Source organism: Lontra canadensis, unplaced genomic scaffold, assembly GCF_010015895.1.
Source record: "Lontra canadensis isolate GAN:19392208 unplaced genomic scaffold, GSC_riverotter_1.0 scaffold86, whole genome shotgun sequence".
Lineage (NCBI taxonomy): Eukaryota > Metazoa > Chordata > Mammalia > Carnivora > Mustelidae > Lontra > Lontra canadensis.
In genome coordinates, this window is record NW_022631080.1 from 8,285,577 (window position 1) to 8,293,402 (window position 7,826).

Sequence of the window (7,826 nt, forward strand, 5' to 3'; positions counted from 1 at the left end):
ACCCACCCCCCTTCCAAAGGTTTTATCTGTTTTCCTTGAACCAGAAGCGTCTTGGGAAAATTCACAATTAGGACCTGCCTTTGTCATTCTTGTGGACAAGAATGAGTTAAATGATGGCCTCAGCTGGTGTCAGAGAGGCTGCTCCTCTCAGACCTTCGGTGGAGGGGTGAGTGGGGGGGGGAAGGAATAAAGAGAAATGGGAAAATTATTTCCCTGCTTCATCACATCATTGAACTTTACTTTTAATAAAATTATTATTAAACAGAAACGCCACGCTCACTTTTTTGCATTAGGTGATATTCAAAAACATGGTCCCAGTAATTATTTTGTGCTGGGTAAGCCTGGAATGTTCTATTCTTCTGAGTGCGGGTTGAATCAGACTCTCCTCTTCCCGGCATAGCTTTTCCCTGGGCTGTAGAGAGGTATAGACAGCCCCTGATGGTGGGGCACTTACGAGTATCTTCGCCAGGCCCAGGACTTGCAAGCCACCCGCAGCCCCTCGAGGTGACCGTCTCCACCTCTCTGGCTCAGTTTCCCCACCTCCACAAGAGGCATGCGTTCTGCAGGGGTCACGAACTGGAGGCCCGCGTGAGAACTGAGGTTCTGGGGGGTGTTTTATTTGGCCCACACGGCTTCTTAAAAATTGTATAATGGAACCAACTTAAAACGAGGAGATCTCGCAGGAAAAAAACTTGTGATTTTCTCTAGAAGAATCTAATTGGCAACACCAGATGCCAAATCAGGGGATCCCCAATACCACACAGTTCTGGAAACCTAGACTTTTTCCTGCCCAAAGTCATGAGGTTTGAGGGGACACTTTTGCAGCTGGCCAACAGATTTGCTTCTGGCCCCTCGTCTGAAAAGTGTTTCTTGGTTGTTCTGTGGGTAGGGAACGATGGCGCTCTCTGCCTTTTCACATAGTGGAGGGTGGGGAATTGGGTTAAAACCTCAGGGAGCCTCAGCCTGCCCTGCTAGGGTTCTGGGCCAGGATGTTTTAGCCTCAGCTGGCAGGCCGGCTGCTCACACAGAGGACCCCACCATCTGTTCCCTGAGCCGGTGAGGCAGCCGTCTTCCTCAATCCACACACCTGCCCCAAACTCAGGTCCAGGGACATTGTGTCACCCAAGAATGGCTCTGTCCTGTGTCAAATAGGGGACCCCACTTTCCTCTGCTCTTTCCCGCGTTCTCCTTCGGCTCCTTGCCCGTGAGATGAATCAGATGAATCAGCTGCCTACAGCTCAGAGAATCTCTCCTTGGCTGCTGGGTTCCAGCCAAGCCCCAGAGGCCACCAACTGTGCCCATCAGCCGAAGTGGAAGTCGAGGGCTCTCGGCCCGTGGCGGCGCTGCCCTGGAAGGCAGTAGCTGATGACACGGGCTGGCCTCTGATTGCCAATCTAGACGACGCTTTAAAACATCCCATCCCCAGCCGTCCCCTCCGACGCAGCTGTGATTAGTCTGGTCTCCTAGTCTGCGAGGAAAACCTCAGTGGCTGAATAATGATGGCAACGCCGGCCTGCAAGAGTGGAGAGCCAGAGTCCAAGAGGGTCTTTGGGAGCTAGACGAAGTTTTATTCATTCCGTGGGCACGAAATAAAGGCTAATGGGTTGGTCAAGGGGCAGCTGGGGCTTAATGTATGGATAAGAATCACCGGCTGGGTCATTTTCTTTTTCTTTTTTTTTAAGGTTTTATTTATTTATTTGACAGAGATCACAAGTAGGCAGAGAGGCAGGCAGAGAGAGAAGAGGAAGCAGGCTCCCCGCTGAGCAGAGAGACCGATGTGGGGCTCGATACCAGGACCCTGAGATCATGACCTGAGCCTAAGGCAGAGGATTTAACCCACTGAGCCACCCAGGCACCCTATTTTCTTTTTCTTTTCTTTTTTTTTTTTCTAAGAACAGACATGGGGATTGTCGAAATGATTTTTGAGTTCTTAGAAGCAATTTGAATTCTCGATGTAGCCAGGGGCTACGTGTCCACTTGTGATGGAGACCACAGCTCTGATAACAGACCGCTCGGCATTTGAATCCGTGCTCTAGCTGTGTGACCTTGGACAAGCCTTAACCTCTCTGTGCCTCAGAATCACCACCTGTAAAGTGGAGAAGATCATAAGGGCCTTCCTCATGGTGTGGCTCTAAAGATCAGATGAGACAGACAATCCACATAAAGCCCTCAGGTCAGTCCCTTGTTTCAAGTCAGAACACAGTAACCGCGATGTATTATTGTCGTATCACTCTGAATGATGTTTTTTTTTTTCCCCCAAGGATAGCGCCAAGATTAACATCAGATCTGGTTCTCAGGGACCAAAAAAAAAAAAATCCAAATTTCTGCATAGTGGGGTCTGAATTGATGAGCTCATGTGTGCACTTTGCTTTGCTCCCAGCCCTCGTTGCCGTAAATCCGATCAGCCTGGCAGAGAGGTGTAGCTCTCAGCGACAAAAGCCTGCTGCGGGATAGGCGGCCCGGCCAGCCCTTGGCAGAGGAGGGCAGGGGCCCAGCCACAGTGGAGTGGGGCTTTCGTGCAGTGCCCACGGGCCCAAGGAATTTGTGTATTCAGCTGGCTTCCCCGATCGTTCGCAGGGGGAGCTGAAACATCAGAATCCAATTTTTTGTCACCTTGTGAAATTCTGAGCCTGCATTCCGGTTACGATGGTACCATCAGAGCACAGCGGACACGTGGGGTGATGGCTGTTGCTGGGTTACTCCTTGTAGGTTCAAACAGTTCCACATGCTGAATGACAACATATTTGCCGTGACCTGGGTAAATTAAACCGATGCTTCCTGCCTAGGTAGACTTTGACGTGATTCAGTGCATCTGCTTCTGATGAAGGACTACCTCACTCGCTAAAGCAGGAAATAAAAACGCACAGCTCTACCTTGGCAGTGGTTTTCCTTCTTCCTTCCCCTCCTCCCTCCCTTCCCCCTGCCAGTCTCCCCTTTCCCCTCCCCTTCTCCCTTCCTTCCCTCCTCCCCTCCTCCCTCCAGTCCTCCCACCCTTCCTCCCTCCCTTTCCCCCTCCCCTCCTCTCCCCCTTCCTTTCCCTTCTACTTTCTTCTTCTCTCCCCCTCTTCCTTTCTTTCTCCCCTCCCTCTTCCTTCCTTCTGCCCCTGCCTTTTCCTTTTTTCCTCCCTCCCTCTTCCCTTCTTCTCTCTTCCATCCTTTCATCTTTCCTATCTTCCTTTTCTTTTCCCTGTCATTTTTTTTTCCCTAAGAGGAGAAACAGCAGTGCTGAGCTGCTCTGTGTTCTTGGCGCCAGACCCCATTCCCTGTGTGTACACAGTCCGAGTCCTGTGTCCAAACATAAGACAGAAATGTGAGGGGGGGCAGGCAGAGGAAGGGATTTGACAGGTCTTCTGCATCCCAAATCTCCAAGATGCAAAGGTAAAGTCAGGCTCTTTTCTTAAAGGTTAAATTTCACATTTTAATTGCCTCACGTGGAGGCTGCTCTGAGCTGGGCTCCCACAGTTGGCTTGGCAGCCCTCCCAGTTCATGGAGGCTTAGGGCTGTGGAGCGCTTCCCTCCTCCCTCCAGCTCCGTGAGAACTGGGGCACTGACAACACACACCAAGGAGTTGAACACTAGGTGAGTCTGCGGTGTTAGCGGGATCTCGTTCTGACCCCACATGCTTGCACCGAGTGGAGGCTCATTGCAGCTACTGTCACTGGGTGACAAGCCACTCTAGGACATGATGGCTTAAAAGGACAATTATTAAAGTCTCTTGGGTTCTGCAGGTTGACTGGACTCAGCTGGATGGTTCTCACTTGGGGTCTCTCAAGCTGTTGCTGCCAGATAGCGGCTGGGGATGGAGTCTTCCAGACACCTGGTGGCTGGTGGGAGCTCAGCTGAGACTGTCCATCCCAGCATCTACACGTGACCTTTCCTTGTGATTTGGGCGTCTCTTGCTGTGGCGACTAAATTCCGTGGTTATCCTAAGAGAGAGCCCAAGAAGTTGAACATTCCAAGAATGAACATTCAAGAAGAGATATTCCAAAGGCATTAGGTAGAAGCTGCCTGACCATCGCTCACCCAGCCTGGAAGTCACGTAAGTGTCACTTTCTCTGGGATCGACTGGTCAAAGGAGTTACAGAGCCCACCCAGATTCAAGGGGAGAGGACACAGTCTCCGACTCTCAATGGCAGGAGTGCCAAAGAATCCAGAGCATGTATTGTAAAACTCATACAAACGTTAAAAAACAACACCAACGGGGCACCTGGGTGGCTCAGTGGGTTAAGCCTCTACCTTCGGTTCAGGTCATGATCTCGGGATTCTGGGATCGAGCCCCGCATCGGGCTCTCTGCTCAGCAGAGAGCCTGCTTTCTCCCCTCTCTCTGCCTGCCTCTCTGCCTACTTGTGATCTCTGTCTGTCAAATAAATAAAATCTTAAAACAACAACAACAACAACAACAACTCTGCTCATTGCCTTTAACTCAAAGGTCCTATTTACCCTAAAGTCTAAACTACCCTCTCTTGGTTACCGATGCCAGCATCTGGAGGAGAAACGGGAACATTTGAGGGGAAGAATGAATGGCACATTTTACTTCTCAGCTTCCAGTTGTCCTTCTAGAGCACAGGTGACAACCCAGAACCCCACAGGGGGAGTGAAGCCTGAAATGGGTTTTAAAATTTTGATCCAATATTTTAAAAGTTGGAGATGCCACATAAAACTGAGTTTGTAGCATCTCTTAAAAAGTTAGATCTGGGGTGCCTGGGTAGCTCAATTGATTAAGCGGCTGCCTTCGGCTCAGGTCATGATCCCAGGGTCATAGGATCGAGCCCCACATTGGACTCCCTGCTCAGTGGAGAGCCTGCGTCCCCCTCTCCCTCTGTCTGCCACTCTGCCTACTTGTGCTCTCTCTAATATCTCCCTGTCAAATAAATGAAATCTTAAAAAAAAAAAAAAGTCAGACCTGACACTCTAGACCTGGCACTCCCTCAAGGCAACAACAACTGGAGCGGAATGGTAGCCATCTCCTTGGCACGAGCCACTGTGCATGGGAGAGCCCAGGGAGCCACAGTCCCCACCCATCCCTATCACCCTCAGCACTGGGGTTGGATGTTAGTGCCCATTCATCTGTACCACTACACTGGTTTGGTTTTTTTCCCTTGCTTTTGTTTTTGTTTTAGTTAGGAAAACATTTCTCTCTGTACTATGTCTTTATCAGAAGTTGGAGAATACAATACTAAACCAATAGGACCACATATCCAACATGGACGGGGAAAGGCATAAATAACTTCCTGTAGTAGGGGCACCTGGGTGACTCAGTCGGTTGGGCATCTGACTCTTGATTTCGACTCGGGTTATGATCTCAGGGTCGTGGGATCAAGCCCCTCATCGGGCTCCCACACTGGACATGGAGGCTACTTAAGATTCTCTCTCTCTCTTACTCTGCCCCCCCCACCCCGTTCTCTCTAAAAACAAAACAAAACAGTGCAACACCAAACTTCCTACGGTGTGGTTAATACACGCCAAAGGGAATCTGTGTTAACTTTCCTCGCATTCCTTTCTCTCTTCCTCCTTCCTCTCCTTCTTCTCTCTCTTTCTTTCTGTCTCTTCTTCCATCCCTTCTTCCACCCCTCTTCCCCCTGCCCCGTTCTCCTTCTCTTCTTCTCTCTTTCTCTTTCTTCCAGTAGTTTGCAGGACAGTGGAGAGACCTGATCAACTCTTGTCGATCGCCCTGAGTTGATTTCACTTCTAGTCAAATGCTATTACTTGAGTTAAAACAGTTTTTCTCTGTCCTGCTGTCTGTCTTTTACGTGACAGCCAACAAAATAAACATTCAGGACCTCAAAACACTATCTTTGGTATAATAGACACATCAAAGGCCTCCTGGACAAGCCTAATGTGGTTTCCCCAACGAAGTGGGTGGTCTGCCCTCCCCAGGCAGAGGCCCTTGGCCAGCCGGGCCCTAGGCCGTTATGGCTATGTTTATGTTCCAGGCCAGGAGAGGAGGCTATTCCAGAAAACCACTCTGACTGATCGTGCCAAGTGCAGCCAACTAGGAGACAATGGATATGCGTTTTTATTGTTTCTTTTTGTTTTGTCTTGTTTCATTTGAACTGATAACTCTGTCATGTCCACATTTAGTCTAGGCATGAGAGTGGCCCGTCACCTCTCCATGCTCGGCTTGGGACCCTTCTGTTCCATCCACCATTTCAGCCTTTTTCTGATCGTTTCTGGAGACGTCTGGTTTTTTCCTCCTCCACCTACCCCCACCCCCCGCCCAGTCCAGTTCTTTCTTTTCCTCTCCCCTACCCCCACCCAGAAGTGTGAGCCCAACCCTCTGCCCCTGGTTCATAGCTCTTTGGTCCTGTTTCATCATTGTAGAAGACCATTTTTGCAAATGCTTGTATTCTTTTACCATACACAAACGTCTTCAGAACTTTCCTCCTGGATTTCTTCGAAGAGGAGGAGTTCTTTTGGGAGGAAACCTTGGAGCATCCAAGTCCTAAGTAGTCTTAAGAAGAACAAGGCTGGGAGAGCCCCCGGAAGGCAAAGCCCCCATCTTCCTGGGACCAGGAGCCCTGCAGCCACACCCAGCACATACTATGACACAGAGGAGCCAAGGACAGGAGGGTGGGGGGTGGGCACTGCTCACTTGTCCTCATGTCAAGAAAACAAATGTTTGGGCAGCAGATTTCCCTTCAAGAATGTTCCGATTTGGGAAGGAAGCATTTTTCTGAATCATTTCCTCAGGGGAAACCGCTCAGCTATCTCAGGGAAGAAAATATTCCTCCTTCTGAGCCAAGTGTGCCACTTTGACTCATAGAGGAGATGTACCTGTGTGTTAATGAAACTGCTTCCGACTCCTGCGGAAATCAGTTTGCACGCATGTGTGTGCGTGCGCAGGAGTCTGCCTGCACGTGTGTGTGTGTGAGTCTGCATTTGTGCATGCACAGGTATCTGCATATTCACGGTGGTATGCAGGTGTCAGCCGGTGTGTGTGTGTGTGTGTGTGTGTGTGTGTACACACGTGCACTTGTGAATCCTAACAGATCGCAGAGATGCCTCAATAGAAAGAGGAAGAAGGCAAAGGCTGTACTGGAAGCTTGCTGAAGGGTGGGCATTCAGGGACTCAGGGGATTCTCAGGGACTCAAAAGACTCATCAGCTCAGATCACACGTCTGAGGACGGTTGCCAGCCACCCCTTCTGGCAGGTTCTCATTGCACAGAGGGATTCTCCCTCCCTTCCACGCCTCTGTCACAGCTGAGACCCCCCAGGCGTGGGACACTAGGAAAACATTCCACGTATTCCCGCGCCCATCACTGGTGGAGTCAGGTCAGACAGCCCCCCTCCTGCATGCCCCCTGCCACAGCGGGTCCCTCATGCCCCTGCTGCCCCTCCCCAGCCCTGCTCAGAGCCTCCCTAGACTCTGCACTGCCACCCTAAGTCTGGGCATTTCCTATTTTATAACATAAAGAATTCGAGAATTAGGGAGTTGACCAACAAGGAAATTATTTGAACTCCAAGATTTGGAGCAGGGGCCTTTTATTTTCCGAGCGTCGGTGTCCTCAATGACATGAAGATCACCAGGCCCCTTCCTCGAAGAAGTCAGCGTGTGTGGATCTGGTTAGTAGACACGTGTAAAACTAGCCTATTACACGGGCTGAAGCCAAGGAGGAGGGGTGGGGAGTAATAGGAAACAGAATTTGTCTCCAACACCTGCCTTCACACCTGCGACCATCAGCTCCCCCTTCTCTATTCCTTGACATCTTTACAAGCTCTCACACCTCCCAGTACCTCTGGGGATTTAATTGCCCAGACCGATTCTCTCAGGCCTGGCCTGAGACCCGGGGACGCATGCTGGGGACTGGGGACGCACTTGCCCTG